We start from the raw sequence: 18843 nt of genomic DNA on the forward strand, positions 1-18843 counted from the left end.
GCAAGAGTATTGGAGTGGGGTGCCATTGCCTTCCTCCTAAAGTGTTCTGGACTTCTTGCGGGGGGGCCTTCCCAGGCCCCTTGGAAACACTTCTGCCTGGTAGTGTGGAATCATTCCAGGGCTTATCCTGAGTGCCCCCTCTTCCCCTGAGACCCGGGAGAGCTGCCTCCTGATCCCTAAAGTATTTCTGGAGACTGGCAGCCCTTCCACCATGAATGAGATCAGAAACCCTGCACTCACCCCTCCAGCCCACGATAACTTGGTCCAAAAGACCCTACACCCACCTCCACCTGGAACACTGGAGGAAACATGAAGGAAATCTACGTAGGGCTGAGATATATATGGCTGAAGGTTTCCCCAACAAGGCAAGAGGAACTCTGCACCAGGCCCTAAAGCTATAGTCAGAAGGTCTCAACCACTGACGACTCTGATCCAGCCTTCCACTTTTGCCTCAGGGAAAACATTTCTTTTTTCTTTTTCCACCTCCCTTCCGCCTCCTCCTTTCCTTTTCTTTACCATACCCAAGTATATTCTTGTTGAAAGTGTGTTTAAATTACAAAAACAATACATGCTTGTAAAATGGTACAAGTTTATATCAAATAAAAGTTCTCCTCCATATGTTCCCTGAAGGACACCAGTATAAACTATTCTGTGCATAACCTTCCAGATACATTTATATACATAGATAAGCTAGAAGAGAACTGATTTTGTTGAGCTCCTATTATGTGCCTCATTGAATCCCCCCAAGTTGTATTGTTATCCTCTCTTACAAAGGATGGAACTAAGGGAAAGAGAGGTTAAGTACTTGCTGAGGTCACAGCAGAGAGTGAGAGGTGGAGATGGAACTGAACTCAGGTACTTTGGTTCCAGAATCACAGTTTATACAGTGCTTTTCCTGAAAGTAGAAAGGAAATGCTCTAAGCTTTCTTTGCTCACTGAGAGTTGGTTAGAGGCGTGCAGGTTGAAGGAGGTGGGGAGAAAGGAGAAGATGTTGGGAAAGGTTGTGTGGGGCCTTCTGCTAGACCGGCCTGCCCTTGTTCCATAATCCTTTGGGGAGAAGAGACATGAAAAAAGTTTCAAGGATGGATGTGAGGCCAGTGTCCAAAAAGTTGAGAAAATAAGGAAAAGGTTCGCCGTGGAGGGAACACACGTGGGAGGGTGCAGGGTTGGTGGCCGGACCTGTGTCCCAGGGCCCGCACGACAGAGGGTCACTCAGGCAGCCCAGCCGGGGCTGCCCTCTGACACTGGGGCAGCCACCAGTCTGCTTCTGTCCCGGGTGGGGGTTGCCGTGTGCGCCCCAAGTGAGCAGACAGCCGGGAGGCCTTCTGCAGGACAGGGCTGTGGGTCCTGACCGAGGCATCGCCCCAGGGAAGGGCTCCAGCGTCGAAGTAAGGAAAGCCATATTCAGTTGTGGAACGCATAATATTTGCCAGGGACTTTGGTTTTTGCGATATTACTTGATCTTCACAAACATTCCATGAGGTGAATATTAACTCCGTTTTACAGATAAAGTGAGGCTAAATGAGATTAGTAACTTTCCCTGACTGGTAGTTGAGGGCTGCAGTTCATGTCCGTGTCTAGCTCCTGGAATTGAACTCCGGCTCTGTCCTGTCCCCTGGGATGGCTGTGAGGAGCGTCAAGTGAGGGAATACGCCTGAGAATGTTTTGGAAGCTGTAACGTGCTCACAATCGTGTAAGGATTTGCAGGGATAAAAATTACTGCTGGAGGGTCAGGTGCACCCGAGGTACATTTATTAACCCTCTCCTGCCCTGAGGAGCTGAGGGAGAGCAAGGTTGGGACAGACCTGGGTACTTTTTATTACTTTTCCGCTGTCCTGAGGTAAAGGGTTATGGAGTTTTACCTTCAGAGACTGTCAGTATTTCCTCCTCCTTTCCTCATGGCCCCTGTGTTCTCCCTTGAATCTGACCTTGCAGACTGAAGTTGGCGGCTTGCGTGCAAAATATAGTTTGTGGTCAGGGAACAGAAATAACTCAGCCCACCTGGTCGTGTGTAAGACCCAACAGGTACTTAGGTGCATTAGATATCATTCTTCACCTGGAGAAAGCTTGGAGAAAGCTTTGTGAGCAGATAAATTGCCGTTCAGTGTGCTTGGAGCTCTGGTTGAGGTGTGGACTGCTTTCCAATGAGGTCAGGTCCAGGAGAGAATCTCATTACCTGTCCTTCCTTGAAGCTTTCTTGTGGGTCAGTCAGACCTGAATGGCACTTTGCTCTGGCTTGTCACTCTCAGATGAACCAACTCATCTGCTTTTCTCTGTGACCCACGGACCTAGGACTTCCAGTCCTAAGGTTTGCTCTAATCATATCAGTAAGTTCATTATTCTGTCAATAAATGGCAAAAATATTTCAACATTTAGTCCCAATTTTTAAAAAAGGATTAAGAGGAATAAAAGGAAAATTGTAATGAGCAACTTTTCAAAAACCCCAGTGCACTTTATACTTTGTGCTAAAGCATTCCTCTTAAAATCTTGCCCCAAAATACAAACTCCCCTTTTGTCATCATCACTGAATTGAGTTCTGATTATACTGACCAATCAACTGAGATGTAAAATAGAAGAAAATAACAAGTACTACCTCCTTCTGAGTTAGGAAAAAAACGCCAGGACTCACACAGTTCCTTACTTTGTCCCTTAGAGTGGCCAAGGAGATAGGTGACACACAAAACCCAGAAATGCCCTGTGTAGCAACACATCCTGATAGTTTTCCTAGAGATTTAGGTTTCAGATTTTATAGGTTTGGAAGAAAGTTTGCAGAGCCTTAGGCTTTAGAAACCCTGCTAGTTGTCCGTTGCGTCATTATCACTCATCGTTTGGGTCCACCTTTGGATCCGCACTCCTGCAGGCGACAACCAGGCCGAGCCTTGCCTGGCCTGAATGTGTCAGGAGGACCCTGCAGAATGTGTCCTCAGCATCAGCTCTGAAACGCCTGTCACGGGGTGGCCGGGACTTAGGGTGGCCCTTCACTTTCTCTTTTGGCTCTTAGTGACTTTAAGGCTCCAGGCCAGAATTGCAGATTTTCAGGGAAGATGAAATAGCTGGGTTTTTTTTTCCAATCCCCCCCAACATTTGTGGCATGATCTCTTTTCTCTTCCTTCCATTCCCTCACTTACATCCTCTGAATGGGTAATACTGCCAGAAATTTAATACATTTCTAAAATATTTAGTCCATCATATAAATTTGGAAGGCTTAGTATTCCTAGACTGAATTCTATGCGTAAGGAGAATGGTCTTTTCTGAATATTAATGTCTTCTTCATTTTATAGAAAGAATATATTTATTTTCAAGACAAAAATAATTATATTAAAATATTCAGGCAATACAAATTTATTAAAAGAAAAAAAAAGCCTCTGTAATCCCACTTCCCAAACAAAGCTACTGTTTACCATTTAATTCGGATTCCTCTATTGGGCTTCTGCAGTGGCTCAGTGGTAAAGAATCCACCTGACAGTGTAGGAGATTCAAGAGACGTGGGTTCAATCCCTGGGTCAAGGAAATGGCAGGCCGCTCCAGTATTCTCGCCTGGAAAATTCGATAGACAGAGGAGCCTGGCGGGCTACAGTTCATGGGGTCGTAAAAGAGTTGGACAGAACTGAATGACTAAACAACATTGTTTTCATGCATATACTATTACATTTTTTGTGTTTTTTTTTTTAAGTTTTCTGTATTTCCTTATTTTAAATCGTAGTTAAACATATATACTGTAACATTTTGATAAATTTTTCCTAATGTTCACTCTTTTCCAGGAACTATTTGAAATACTTTATATAGGACACCTTAAGTCTTATAAATAAAATGACCAAATCATGGACAGACATTTTTTAATGGATCATTCATTTTCTTTCTTCATAAAATTGTTGCATGGTGTTCCATTGTATGAACTTACTTTAATATTTTCAGTCACTTTCATTTAGATTGCCTCTAATTTTTTGATGTTATAAATAGTTTTGAGGTTAATGTCCTCATGTGTCTTTTTTGCATGTATACAACTGTTTCAATGAAATTGCTTATTGAAGGGTATGTGCACATTTTACGTTTGTTTTAACAGTGCCAAATTTTACTCCCAAAAGGTTATCCCTATTTATAATTTCCAGCAACAGTGTGTGAGAGGATTAGTTTCTCTCCATATTTGACACTTTTATTTTCATTCTCTTGGGAAAAAATATTTTGTCTTTGAAATTAGCAAATTATTTTATGACGCTGACGTATATAACAAGATCATTTGCTAAAAACTAATCTTGTTACCTTGCTGACAGTCACAACTGGTGACCGTGGCTTAGCGCAAAAGCACTTGGGTTTGAGATCAAGCTCACTCCTACCTGGCACTCAAGACACTTCTCCAGGCCTCAGCTTTCCCTTCTGTAAAGTGGGTCTAAAGTTCTCTGTCACTGAGTCACTGCGAAGCATTAATGAATTCTTTGATTTTAACTGGCTGTTTGGCTCCACCAGCGCTTTCTAGTGAGTTCCTTCCTCAGGCCTTCATTCTCTGTGTCGCTTCCTTCTTCCTTGTTCACTTCTGCCTGTGCTGGGCAGACAAGGAGAGCCAGACATGGCTGGAGATAGGATTTTAACAGCGTTTAGCACAATGTCATGTCCGAATAACATTGGAGCCACTGATTTAGAATCTGTGTGGTGGAGTAGAAGGATGTGCGCTCATCTTCTCCTGCAAGAATTCCAACATTACAACTTGCTGCTGAACGACCATCGACAGGATAATGTTAGTTCCCACCAGAAAAAGATACCCCATGTCCAAGGGCAGAGGAGAAGCCACAGCAAGGCGGTAGGAGGGGTGAAGTCACATTTAAAATCAGACCCCATACCCACCAGAGATCCTCGGAGGGCTCACACAAAACCTTTCGTTTTGTTTGCTGCACCAGGAGGCCCCTCAGAGACTGAGCCCGACCTGCCTTTGAGTGTTTGAGTGTCTCCTGCGGAGGTACGGGTCAGCAGTGGCCTGCCCAGGGGCAGGGGCTCTGGGTGCAGCAGAGCTGGGTGTGGCATAAGCCCTCTTGAGGAGATCACCATTAATCCCACCACAGAGCATAGGACTGGGGAAATACCCTTGGAGGGCACAAACAAAATCTTGTGTCCACCAGGACCCAGGAGAAATGAGCAGTGAGCCCACAAGAGACTGACCCAGACTAGCCTGTGAGTGTCCAGGAGGCTCCAGCAGAGGCGTGGGTCAGTGGTGGCCTGCTGCAGGGTCAGAAGCACTGAGTGTGGCAGTGCACGGGACCTTCTGAAGGAGATCCCATTTTCTTCATTATCTTTACCATAGTTTGGCCTCAGGTCAAAAAACAGGGAGGGAACACAGCCCTGCCTATCAATAGAAAATTGTATTAAAGATTTACTGAGCATGGCCCCGCCCTTCAGAACAAGACCCAGATTCCCCCACAGTCAGTCTCTCCCAGGAGGAAGCTTCCATCAGCCTCTTATCCTTATCCATCAGAGGGCAGACAGAATGAAAACCACAGTCACAGAAAACTAATCAAACTGATCACAGGGACCACAGCCTTGTCTAACTCAATGAAACTATGAGCAACGCCGTTTAGGGCCACCCAAACTGGATGGGTCATGGTGGAGAGTTCTGACAAAACATGGTCCTCTGGAGAAGGGAATGGCAAACCACTTCAGTATTCTTGCCTTGAGAACCCCATGAACAGTATGAAAAGGCAAAAAGATAGGATACTGAAAGAGGGACTCCCCAGGTCGGTAGCTGTCCAATATGCTACTGGGGAAGAGTGGAGAAGTAACTCCAGAAAGAATGAAGAGACAGAACCAAAGCGAAAACATCGCCCAGTTGTGGATGTGACTGGTGATGGAAGTAAAGTCCGATGCTGTAAAGAGCAGTATTGCGTGGGAACCTGGAATGTTAGGTCCATGAATCAAAGTAAATTAGAAGTGGTCAAACAGGAGATGTCAAGAGTGAACACTGACATTTTAGGAATCAGTGAACTAAAATGGACCGGAACCAGTTCAATTCAGTCGCTCAGTCATGTCTGACTCTTTGCAATCCCATGGACTGCAGCATGCCAGGCTTGCTTGTCTATCACCAACTCCCAGAGTTTACTCAAACTCATGTCCATTGAGTCAGTGATGCCATCCAAACATCTCATCCTCTGTCGTCCCCATCAGCTCCCACCTTCAATCTCTCCCAGCATCAGGGTCTTTGGATGGCATCACTGACTCTATGGACATGAGTTTGAGCAAGCTCTGGGGGTTGGTGATGGACAGGGAGGCCTGGTGTGCTGCAGTCCATGGGATCACAAAGAGTCAGACACGACTGAGTGACTGAACTGAACTGATAAACTTGTCACTTTGTGGTTGGCAAGGCAAGCTCTTTATCAGGCTTAGTGAATGGGAGAGGGAAGCATGAAAAAGTTGCCCATGTTCTGCTGTTAATCAAGATACTGACCTAAAATTACAGTTTAGATGAAGCTGATTCAGTGGTCCAGGTCATGCAAAAGAGCGTATGGTTGGGGTGCCCATGTTTCATGTCGCCTTTGTTCAGCACCATTTGTGCCCAACTTTGGGCTGGAGGTTGTGACAGTGAGGACTGGGTGCTGGACAGCTTGGGGGAGGGGTGGTGCTTACTGTTGTTGCTCAGTCGCTAATTCGTGTCTGATGAACTGCAGCACACCAGGCTTGTCTGTCCATCACTATCTCCTGGAGCTTGCTCAAAGTCACGTCCATAGAGTCAGTGATGCCATCCAACCATCTCATCCTCTGTCGTCCCCTTCTCCCCCTGCCTTCGATCTTTCCCAGCATCAGGGTCTTTTCCAGTGAGTCAGCTCTTTGCATCAGGTGGTCAAATTATTGGAGGTTCAGCTTTAGCATCAGTCCTTCCAATGAATATTCAGGGTTGATTTCCTTTAGAATGGACTGGTTTGACCTCCTTGCAGTCCAAGGGACTCTCAAGAGTCTTCTCAACACCACAGTTCCTCGTGGTATAATAGGGATGTGCTCAGAGTCGTGAAGAAGAAGGCTGAGGAAGACATCAGAGAGGCAATATCATTTGCCCTGATTTCCACCTGAAGATTTTTGCTGAGAGCAAAGGAACGGGAGTTTGAGAAGGAATGACGCATTCACCCTTCTGGTCGGGAGGATCTGTGTGGGCTTGGGTATTAGTAGCCTCACAAGGTCCTGCAGAGGGAAACTTCTGCAAGATCATTTCAGTGTTGGGGTAGGGGTCATCAGGGGACCCCTGCCATTCCAGAGCTGTCACCCCAGACAAGGTGAGAGCTTGGGTACCTGTGTTCATGGGTGATAGTCACCTCAGTTTGGGGATCAGATGTGATGTCACCATGACCCTTCAGCCTGAAGCCTTTATTGTCTGAGCCATCTCAAAGGTTTGAACCAGGGTATCATTGTGTTTAAAGAAGTCTCTCATGAGAGACCTAATGAGTCAGGTCCCACTGCTCGCTGCTTTACAAAATCAGTTCGCACAGATGTTGATAGAAAGGAAAGGTACCTTTAACTAGAATGCCAGCAATCTGGGGAGATGATGGACTCACTGTTCCCCCAAAACCCACCTCTGAAGATTCTGCTAAGCCTTCAAAGCTTTTAGAGGGAAACGAGGAGGTAACCTGAGTTAATCACTAAGATGGGGGTCAGAGTCCTCACCATCCCTCCATATGCAGACTTGCGTGCAGCCTTGTCGACTCCTTGTGATCTTCCTCCAGATATTATCTTGGTCACACAGTTATTTCTGAAGATTACTGAAGGGGAAGCCAGGGCAGAGATCTGCTCCGTTAATTACTTATTCTTCATTCCTACTTCTTTGATCAACAGAAACCACCGACAAGTTAGGCAGGGTATTATCTATCAATCAATAGATCTGAAAAATGTGTTCGGGCCAGAGATGAGTAAGTCATGGGGGTGCTTGGTTTAAAGGTTAGTTACAATGTCGCTTTGCTAAAGTGACAAGAAAAGGGGCTTCCTGCTGAGGGTGGTTTCCTGCAAAGAGCTGGGAGAACCATCTAGCAATAAGCTCAGTGACTCAGCTGTTAAGGTGGGCAGGCAGGGTGAGATAGATGCTTCCAGAGCTAGGGACCTCACGTGGCACTGAAGGGGGAAAGCACGTCTGGCAGGGCCTTTCACCAGCTGTACCAGTCTCTTGGGCCAGAATACAGTTATCTCAGGAGAAAAGTTTTGGGCCCAGCAATTAAACAGAAAGTGTTTCCCTTGAAGGCAGCCAACTGTCTTTGAGTTCTGGCCCTGTCATCTCCCAGGAGTGTGGCTCTGGGTAAGGGCACTGCTCACCGGGGCATGTGTTCAGGGTCTCACTGAGATCCTCAGAGGCCACACCTGGCACCCTTCCACTCCACTGGAGACTGTCAGAAAGGCTGTTAGCAGGGCAGTGTGGGCATTTCTGTTCCATGGGGGTGGTCCTCACGGCAGTGTAGACAGCAGTCCACATATCCAGGGCCCATCACTGCCCCCTCCCACCTGGGTGACAGCTCAGGTGTGAAGGAACAAGACCCACGGGGGCAGGTGTAGGAGTTCCTCTAGCTTAAAAGCTGCATGTCCCCCAGGAGCCAGTATTTCCTGTGACAGCTCCATCTGCCTAACTTCTAGGGTTCCCACAAGACTTGGGCCCGATCGATAGTCATAGCTCTCAGAGAAGTCCAAAATGATCGTGGCCTCCAACAGGCATTTATTCTTCATTTACAGCTGTTGTCTGTCCAGTTGTGGTATAACTATCCAGGGTCATTTTTATCATGAGCAGTGTTGCTTAGTAACATAGCTGGGATTCTATCTTTATCAAGTTTCCAGGGGAAACAGAGATAGAAGGTCAACCCAAGGTCAAATTCTCATGCAGAAAGGGAAAGGTTTTGTTAATCCTTTCCCAGCGTCGTGTCACCTCACTTCGCAGAGATTCAATGCGTTCATCTGTGAAGCAACAGGCTGCCCTAGCCCTGGTGATGGGAGAAAGTCAGATATAAAGTGTCTGTTTCCTCCTTTTTTGTAGAGTTCGGTTCAAGTTTTCTGTCCTGTCTGTTCTGTTGGTTGAAGACGTTTCTATGCAGGGTGTGCCTTGTTTCCTAATAGCTGAAGTTCATTGACATCATGGCTGTCATTTGCGTGGCTTGAAACAGTTAATGCCTTCTGATCTTTCTCACTGTTGTGTAGTCACTTGGTTTGCTGTCAGTGGCGCCCTTTCACAGGTCAGAGGGTGGAGGTTATGGCTCCTGCAGTAAAGGCAGGTTTCATTTTTCTAGTTTGCGTTTCACACCCTGGTTCCCTCTTGTTCTAAACAAATTATTGACGTTGCCTAATTGAGGAGATGAAAAGTCTGCAAACACATGGCACCTCTCTCCAAAATAGTGCCTCCACTGTGACATTTTTACACTCCAACATATGTATGCAGATTGCCCCGGTGTGATGGAAGAGGGACCAAGCCCCACGTGGTCTCTCTGTTAAGTCTGAGGTGAACAGCTCACGTCCCATGGTCTGGTGGGACCATGAATTCAAGACTCCATCATTCCTCAAGGTCTGATGAATGGGCCTCCAACACCAGCATCCTTTGAGGTCATTGCTTTAGAGAGAAATCCTGAAGCTTTACAAACCTAGCCCTTCTAGTTCAGATTTCTGAGTTAGAGTCTGAAAGTCTGGATTTTACACCCTTATCCTTCTTACATCACTGAAGTTTGAGAACCTCTCTCCTAGGGGGAATTCTTGGTCCCCTTTGTCGGGCAGTTAAAGGGCAAGCTACCTTTTAATTGCCCTGCAGTTCTCAGCCACTACTTGGTTGTGTGTTGTTAATAGAGATGAACACAGGAAGATGCCCAAACTAATGCCTAGCATATAGCAGGAGCTCAGTTCATAGGGAACCATTTACACTGACATCGCAGGATCTCAGTTCCCTTATCAGAGATCGAAGCCGTGAAGCAAGAGGTCTGAACCACTGGATCACCAGGAAAGTCTTTCAAATGTAGCTAAAAACACATGGTCTTAGTACTTCCTAACACATTTGAATATCACTTTATAGTATGCAAGACATTTTTATGTAATTAGAATTATTTGATGTACGTGCTTTTTATTGTACGCATATTCATGTGTAGTCTCAGGAGTCAGCGCCTTATACTTGTAGACTTACCTATTTGCACAGGGTCTTTGGATCTTTTGATTTCTTGCTATTGCCTCATAATCTTTAGTGAAATTCTTAATTTAAGAAAAAAAAATCAGTCAATGCTCCCTTGTTTCAGTTGAGCTAATGGAAAATAAGGAGATGGATTTGGATCCCAGACTTCGGTTGGAAATATAAAAAGGAGAGTTGCCCCTGTGGAATCAAGATACAGTAACAGAGGGAACTCAGGGCAAGGAGATGGTCACGGGGAGCCGTTGGCTCATCCGCTCTCTGCGTGGAGAATCATCTTCTGGCTCTTTCTCTGCCTGCACTTGGAGCGTTTGGTGTTACTTGATGAGTATAAGAGCACTTCCCTTTTGAGAGGAAGGGTGAGTGCCAGCAGGGCCACCTGGAGAGAGGAGCCTTTATGGCGCTCCTTCCTTCACATGCTCCGTCCTCGCTCTGGTCCTTAACCTCTAGCATTAAACTAAATTCAGACCTGAAGGTGAAAGCACTCTGTCTGGCCGCCTTCGGGAGCCATTTTCTTGATCTACTGTGTAATTCAGAAGGGCCTTCAGAGGAGGAAACGCATCAGTCCCTCCAAAGTGTCAAATTAATAACCGTTCATGCTGGAGCCATCGTTTTTGCAGGGAGAAGAATAAGAAGGGTGTAACCATGTTTGTTTTTCTCTAAATATGGATGTGTTTCAAAGCCATGCGTGAGCTCACGGTTCTGCTATATATCCTTCCTCGAAAATACGATAAACCTGGATTTTCGTAACAGAATGAATGAGTCGAGAGAAAGAAGCCATTTAGGAAGATGAAAGATCTCTTTGATTAGTCTTGTATCAGGAGCCACAAATAACTAGTGGATGTTCATCTGATCTTCAGGTGACGAATTTCAGTATTTCTGTCGCTTCCATCTGCTGTGTGGAAAGTGTCACACATACACAAATTCAATTTAATTTCAAGGATCATTGGTAAGGGAAAGTATTTATGTTTCTGGGGGCTCCCCTGGTCATTTTTATCCAGGTGTCATCTGCAGCCAGAGCTTAGTTTAGTTGTTCATTTAATGTTCTTTTTATTTTTTTAAAAATATTTTCCTTCACCAAGTTAGGTATTTGACAGTGTTTATTAACATGAAAAGATAAATATGAGTAGGGATAAATGAGATTAACTTTTCTATGAGCATATGGGGACCGTATTCACAATGCAAAGTTTAAGAAGAGAATGCTGGTTAGAACAGGGACTGTTTTTGAACAGTAAAACTTCGACAGCTTGGGACTTCCTTGGTTCCGTTGCTAAGACTCCGTGCTCCCAATGCAGGGGGCCCAGGTTCCACCCCTGGTCAGAGAACTAGATCCCACATGCTGCAGCTAAGAAGATCCCGTGTGCCGTGACTAACGCCCGGCAGAGCCAAATAAATACATATTAAAAACAAAAGCCTTGACAGCTCTTGTAGCTGCACCAGCTGGGTGAGTTCCTTGTGAACACGCGTGGCTGCCTCTGTGCTGAGGACGTGGCATCCTCAGGCCTAAACGAACCTGACAGATAAAATGCCTGTTTCTTAGCAGCAGCTTGCCATCTGCAAGCTTCCGAGTCTGTGCATTTCATTAGGATTCCATCACATGTCAGAGAACCGTCTTCCGATGAGGGTGTCAACTGAGGATAATTGAGGACATTTGTCTCCAGCATAATGGTCACAGTCCATCTCTGGCGTGGTGGAAGTGACGCATGGGCCATCAGCAGGTGCCACCCATGGAGATAAATGGTTGTGCCACATAATGGCTGATGCCGAGGCATCGTGGGCACAATTTACAGTCTTAGTGTCCCAGGAGCTCCCGCCATCAACGGTGGCAGCCGTGTTAATTCATGGGATTGGCAAGGCTCCCCAGACTTAGTGGAGATTCCAGAGATCTTTACAGCGAAATCTCTTATTCGAGATTTCCATCAGCGGCCAGACCTACTTCCTTCATAAGAGCAAAGGTCAAGAAGCCCTCTCCATACCTGAGGCTCCCTCCACCTATTGCAAAATGGGAGAATCAGAGCATTTTCATGAAAGATGAAAAGGAGTAGGGAGTCAGGGTTCCATAATAACTCAGCTTGAATAAAGCAAGGATACAAAAAAAAGTCCTTTGGCTCAGAATAGTCCAGGACAGTGAGTCTCTGCTGCCCCCTACTGCCCAGGTTTTGTATCGTGTTCGAGTGGAGGCAGTCTAGGAGGAGGGTGACTCTAGACCGTCTCAACATTTTCTTCCAGTCTTCCAACCAGTTGCTCTCACAGTTTTGTAGAATGTATGTGGACTGAATAAAACCCACATCGTGGCATGACCAGGTTCACGTGGAAAGGTGGGAAAGCATCCTCTCCAGTGGTGAGGAGCTGACGGCAGACCAGCACGAAGCCAGTCTCCACAAGGACGTGCTCTCTCCCTCCAGTGGGCCACCAGCTGGTGGATGCAAGACTCAGGATTCGCCCTAAGGATAAGGGTCTTTGAAGGAACTTGCTGTTTTTGCTGCAAGAAAAGTTACACTAGATTTGGCTCCAGTTTTAAGAGGTGGGGAATTCCAGCCAGACTGTACAGTGGAGTAACAGTCTCCCCCTTCTTATTTGGCTGCATGTTCATCTACTTGAAACTCTTCCATCTGTTCAGCACGTGTTCAGGTGCTTCCTCCGTCTTGGGCATCATGCTAGGAACTGAAAATTTGAAAGTGGAAAAGCAGACGATGATGCTTGCCTTCATGGAACTGACAGTCTGGTGGAAGAGACAGCTGTTACACAGAGCACAAGTGACCTCATCGCACCGCGTGATGCCAGCTCTTGAGAAGAGCAGGGCGATGAGAGAGAGTGTAGTAAGAATAAAGCTAAGTCTCTGGATTAGGCAGAACCTCATCAGAGTGTGAGACCCAGAGAGACGCTCTTTGCTCAGAACATCCATTCGCCTACCCAGCAGTTAGGAACAAAGATGTTTTAGGGAACAATCTCATGGAGAGGGACCTGTTTTATGGAGAGAGACTGGTTTCCTTTTAGAAATGGTCTGTTTACTGGACCAGCTTTTTTTCTCCCTCTAGCCACAGAGGGTGGGGCTTCCTCGACACTAAAGAATCTGGCTATAGTGCAGGAGACCCGGGTTTGATCCCTGGGTCAGGAAGATCCCCTGGAGAAGGGAATGGAACCTACTCCAGTATGCTTGCCTGGGAAATCCCATGGACAGAGGAGCCTGGCGAGCTACGGTCCGTGGGGTCATAGAGTCCAGCATGACTGAGTGACTAACACACACAGAGCCACAGAGGGCAGAAATGAAAAATGACGAGGAGGCAAACTTGGGTTTCATTTTAAAAAAGAAAAAAGTTTTTCACTCTTGTCTTCTCACAGTTGAAAAGGCTGTCTGGGGTGTAGGGAGTTCCCTGACTCCAGGGCAACAGGTATGGAGGCTAAGTCATCACTCCCTAAGGTTCCTAAGGAGGATTTCTTACATTAACAGGTAGATTGGAACAGATCCTCCCTTGCAAAGAGAGGATTTGATGATCCTAGGCAAAGGGTAAAGTTGGTGTGATTTTAGTAGGTCCTAGAGGGGCCTGGTAGTGACACATGCTCCCCCGCAGTTTGTTGGGGTTTCCCAAAGCCCCGCATTTGGATTGGTTCCATTGAAGATCTCCATTCATCCCAACCATGGGCTTTATTCTTCATGCTGCTTACCCTTTAGGGTTCATTACTGAGCAAAAGTTGCCTTCATGCAGATAACAGCAATTTGCAATGACTTCCTTTACTCCATTCACATACTTGGGGAAGATTTCTGTCTTAACTTCAGATACGTTGGCCAAACTCATGTTCTGAGGCCACAGATGAGGACCCCTGCCAGACAGAAATAGCTGTGACCACCGAGTGAGAAGTTATGGGTAACCACCTAACATTGAATTCATTTCCATTTCCTTGCCCTCTGCTGAGACAGAAGATAGAAGGTGTCCCTGCACAGAATTGTTTTTTAAAGCCTATTTTACGTATGCACTGTAGGGGGCAGCATTCATTAGGGAAAGCCAAGGAGAAAGTCTACCTTCTAGGAAGAACCTGAGCCCTGTTTGTAAGAGCTCTGTGCACCTGAGACTCATGCTGTCCTGTTCACACACGAATGAGGCTCTGGCCCTTTGGTAATAAACCTCCTCAGCCAGCCAGGATTACTTTGCTTCATACTAAATTCATCTGGTCTCAAGTGAGTACCCCTGGGGGCAGAGTGACTTTTCCACCTAGGACTCAAGTGCTCGGGTGAGGATTCTAACCCAGATTGCCTGACTCCAAGCTTTTGCTCTTTTAGCCAAGTTCTGAGTAATTTAGGTCTTAAAACCCTTCCATCAGAAATAGTGATTATTTCCCCAGGAGCATCTTCAAATGCTTGTGGGATCTAAACCTGTGAGAGTGAACCTTTTTTGGGACGTTAGCCTCGATCAGGTTGGTGAACCAGGTTCTGACTGGTTGGACTCCTGTCTATCTCTTCTGGCCCTAAAAGTTCTGGTTTCAAATAATAGCTATTATTGCTTGCAAGCCTATAAGTAGATGGGTCAGCTCTGTTGAGGCGTTATTAGGCTCTAGTGATCCTGGTGGGGCTTGCTTCTGGGTGGTGTGTGGGGTGCTGGCTGGGTCTGTCCTGGCTGTTCCATGATGGTGGGCAAGTTCTGAGACAGGGTTGATGTGTGCAAGGCCCTTTGATGCCTAAGCTCTGAAAAACAACCTCGATTCTCTTCTGCTTCACTCTGTTGGCCAAAGCAGGTCACCCGGTCTACCCAGGTGCATGAAGGAGGGAGATGCTCTGAAATCACATTGCAAAACATACAGGATCCAGAGAGGGTTGGAGACCTAAGGCTGTCTTTGCAATCAATCTCCCACACTATATAAGTAGAACTATATAAATTTATATATATATATATATATATACACACATATATAAATATGATATTGATTGGATTGATTTGACTTGTCGAGGTAATAGTATATTTATACTGCAATCACATGAAAATGAGAATACGGTGAGCTCATTAAAGGTAAAGCTGGGGGCACGCAGTTCTGCGAACTCTCAGTGGGGAGAGTGGCTGAAGCATCCTGGGTTATTCAGTCCCATAGAAATTCTCTCTGACCGGCAGATACAAGCCATTCACTGGAAGGATGAAAGCCGCCTTACTTTATGAGACCCCCCCGCTTTGCCCAAAGTAGGAACTACCTGTGAATAACAGCCTAAGCCTATTCTCAGGCCTCTGGGATCCCTGATCTTCAGATCCCCTTGCTTCTCTGCTTTCTCTTTTCTATACCAACTGGCACAAGTTGTCACATAAGGAAGATGGTCTAAATGTCAGCCTGGGATGCAAGACACCGGGAGTCTGGCCCTAGCAAATCCTCTTGATGGCTGTGTGACGTTGATGGCTTCTTCAACATCTCTAAACTTCCAGTTCCTTACCTCTAAGATGGAAGGTTATGACCAACCTAGATAGCATATTCAAAAGCAGAGACATTACTTTACCGACTAAGGTCTGTCTAGTCAAGGCTATGGTTTTTCCTGTGGTCATGTATGGATGTGAGAGTTGGACTGTGACAAAGGCTGAGCACCGAAAAATTGATGCTTTTGAACTTTGGTGTTGGAGAAGACTCTCAAGAGTCCCTTGGACTGCAAGGAGATCCAACCAGTCCATTCTGAAGATCAGCCCTGGGATTTCTTTGGAAGGAATGATGCTAAAGCTGAAACTCCAGTACTTTGGCCACCTCATGCAAAGAGTTGACTCATTGGAAAAGACTCTGATGCTGGGAGGGATTGGGGGCAGGAGGAGACGGGGACGACTGAGGATGAGATGGCTGGATGGCATCATGGGCTCGATGGACGTGAGTCTGAGTGAACTCCGGGAGATGGTGATGGACAGCGAGGCCTGGCATGCTGCGATTCATGGGGTCACAAAGGGTCGGACACGACTGAGCAACTGAACTGAACTGAACATGGAAGGAAGAATGGCACCAACTCAAAGTTATTGAGAGGATTACTAGAGCTAAAACATGGTGGGGAAACACCCTGAATTATGCATATAATGTTCACTGAATGTGTGAAGTCATGAAAGTCACAAATGACTTCAAGGGGGCAGAGTAATGGCAGCGGCTGAACTGAGAACTCCAGAGAGCCAGTTCTTCAAGCCTGGTCTGTTGCTTAGGCTCAGAAGCCCCCTCATAGAACCACCTCTTACTGCTTAGCTACATCTCCATGGTGAAGGATGTTTCTGAAAATCAAGGGACCAAGAAACACACAGTACCCTTCCCTGAAAGAACAGCCTGTTAGCAAATGAACTCTTGTCATAGCTTGGTGAATATTCTCCTGGTTCTCTTTTGCTCCTGATACCTTAGATATGTAGTCTATTGATTCTTTAAATCCCCCCACTGTCACTCATTGAAGGAGGGGCAATTCAAGACAAAATTATTGATTTAGACAAGCAGGTACATTGGAAGAAACAGTCATTAGGTTGCCTGTTTCTTTTTTTTTTTTTAATTGACTACTAAAGAAAGGGAGGGAAGATACATCTTTCAGCAGAGTTTAACCAAAAGGACATTAGCCAACTTAATAATACCCCTGGGTGTTCTTTAGAAGGAATGATGCTAAAGCTGAAACTCCAGTACTTTGGCCACCTCATGCAAAGAGTTGACTCACTGGAAAAGACGCTGATGCTGGGAGGGATTGGGGGCAGGAGGAGAAGGGGACGACCCAGGATGAGATGGCTGGATGGCATCACGGACTCGATGGATGTGAGTCTGAGTGAACTCAGGGAGTTGGTGATGGACAGGGAAGCCTGGCGTGCTGTGATTCATGGGGTCGCAAAGGGTCGGACACGACTGAGCGACTGAACTGAATTGAAAACAACTTTAAATGTCATGATGGATGATTTTTGAGAGTGTTTTGGAACAAAGGACCCTTGGATCGGTAACGGATTTCTTTCTGAATATGATTCTGTTTTTCCTTTTATTTGTCCATCATTCTTCAGTTTGATCATCTTAATGCATGTTAAACCGCAGTTTGAAATAACCTGCTGCCGTGCTCCTGGGAGCCAGTGACTGAGACATCTTTGGAGAATAAGAAGAAAGACATTATAGCTGAACCAGTGACAACCCAAGGAGAGGAGTGGAACTCAGAGCCTGGGCTTCCTTCTGTCCGGGCACGCCAAGATTCCACGGCTCTAGCCCTGGGGTGTCCATCATCAGCCTTAGTAGTCACGTCTTGGCAACCAAAGTAGCCGCTGCTGGCCGGAAATTGATCAGGACTGTTCACTCTCATTAAGGAGTCGCTCAGTTCAGCCCCTGGCATGAAACACTTCAGAAATCATCAAACGGCTGAGGTAGAAGCTAGATTTCTTGAAGTGCTTCCAAAGGCTTTGGCATATCTGCCTTTTGGATGAACTTCACTAAACAGAAAGCTTTTCAGGTTTGGGTCCCGGCTGGGGGAGCTCCCTGGGCACCTGGCATAACACTGAGGTGGTGGGGGAAGGTGTGAGGAGGAGGTTGGCTCTTCCTGGCACACCACTCTCTCCCTCCCTTCCCATCTCCTCCTCGTATTCCTTCCCCTGCCCAGCGCCCCTCCACCACCACCCCGCCTCCCCTTACCTCTTTCTCACCTTCACTCTCCATCTGCAAAGATAACTTTGCAACACTTGAAGAAACAAGCATTTTGGAGACAGTGGGTTAAGGAGCAAATATCTGGGTATCCTTGGAGTTAGCACTGTCCAACAGAACTCTGCAGTGATGGTGGTATTTCACATCTGTGCTGTCTAATGTGATAGCCACGAGCTACAGGGGGCTATTAAGCACTTGAACGGTGGCTGCTGAGAATTGAGGAACTGAAGTTTCAGTATATCCACTGTTAATCATTTGGATGGCCACATGTGGTTAGCAGCTACACTGCAAGCACCTCTCTGGATACTAGTTCACGGAGCCACCAGAGGGTCTGCTGCTGAAGTGCATCGTGAGAGAATGGGTTCCTCGTCACAGAACACCATTGTATGAGTCCAGTTATGTGAAATATCCAGGGTGGGCAGATCTGTAGCTACAGAGAGGAGCTTTGTGGTTGCCAGGGCTTAGGGGTCAGGGTGGAGGCAAACAAGGGACGTGGAGAGTGACTCTTCATAGATTCAGAGTTCCTTTTTGCTATAATAAAATGTTTCAAGATTAGTTGCACGACTTTATAAGTATACTAAAAAGTGACTTATACACCTTTAGTGGGTGAATATAAAGATCATGAATTAGGATCTCCCCTATCTCTGGGGAATAGGCTACACACTCCAGTATTCATGGGCTTCCCTGGTGGCTCAGATGGTAAAGAATCCGCCTGCAATGTGGGAGATTTGGGTTCGATCCCTGGGTTGGGAAGATCCCCTGGATGAGGGCATGGCAACCCACTCCAGTATTCTTGCCTGGAGAACCAGAGTTGGACACAACTGAGTGACTGACTAAGCACACAAAGTGGCTTTTTAAAAAGCGGCCTCCTTTCTTGCCCACGTTCGAGTGGGTGTTCTGACCACAGTCTGCTCCGGCTTGGTGGCGTTTGTGGTTAAGCACCTTCCCCGTCCTGAGCCTCAGTTTGCCCTCAATAAAGTAAGGGTATTGCCTTTGCCACCAGGGTAAAGCAGAAGAGATTTCCCAGTCCTCTTTTCCCTGTATCTAGCTTTAATCCAGGTCAGAGGGGCTGATCCCTGGGACAGAGAACGAGCCCCCACCTTCTAGGAACCCAGTTCCAGAAGCTCCCC

At 46.4% G+C, this 18843-nt stretch overlaps 1 protein-coding gene across 1 annotated transcript in view; it reads left to right on the plus strand.

Annotated features, from left to right (window-relative positions):
• Positions 1 to 18843, plus strand: part of NAV2 (neuron navigator 2) — a 421834-nt gene that overhangs the window by 196621 nt on the left and 206370 nt on the right. The gene's annotated exons all lie outside the window — the stretch shown is intronic.

This window comes from Capricornis sumatraensis, chromosome 8 (genome assembly GCF_032405125.1).
Source record: "Capricornis sumatraensis isolate serow.1 chromosome 8, serow.2, whole genome shotgun sequence".
Taxonomy (NCBI): Eukaryota; Metazoa; Chordata; class Mammalia; order Artiodactyla; family Bovidae; genus Capricornis; species Capricornis sumatraensis.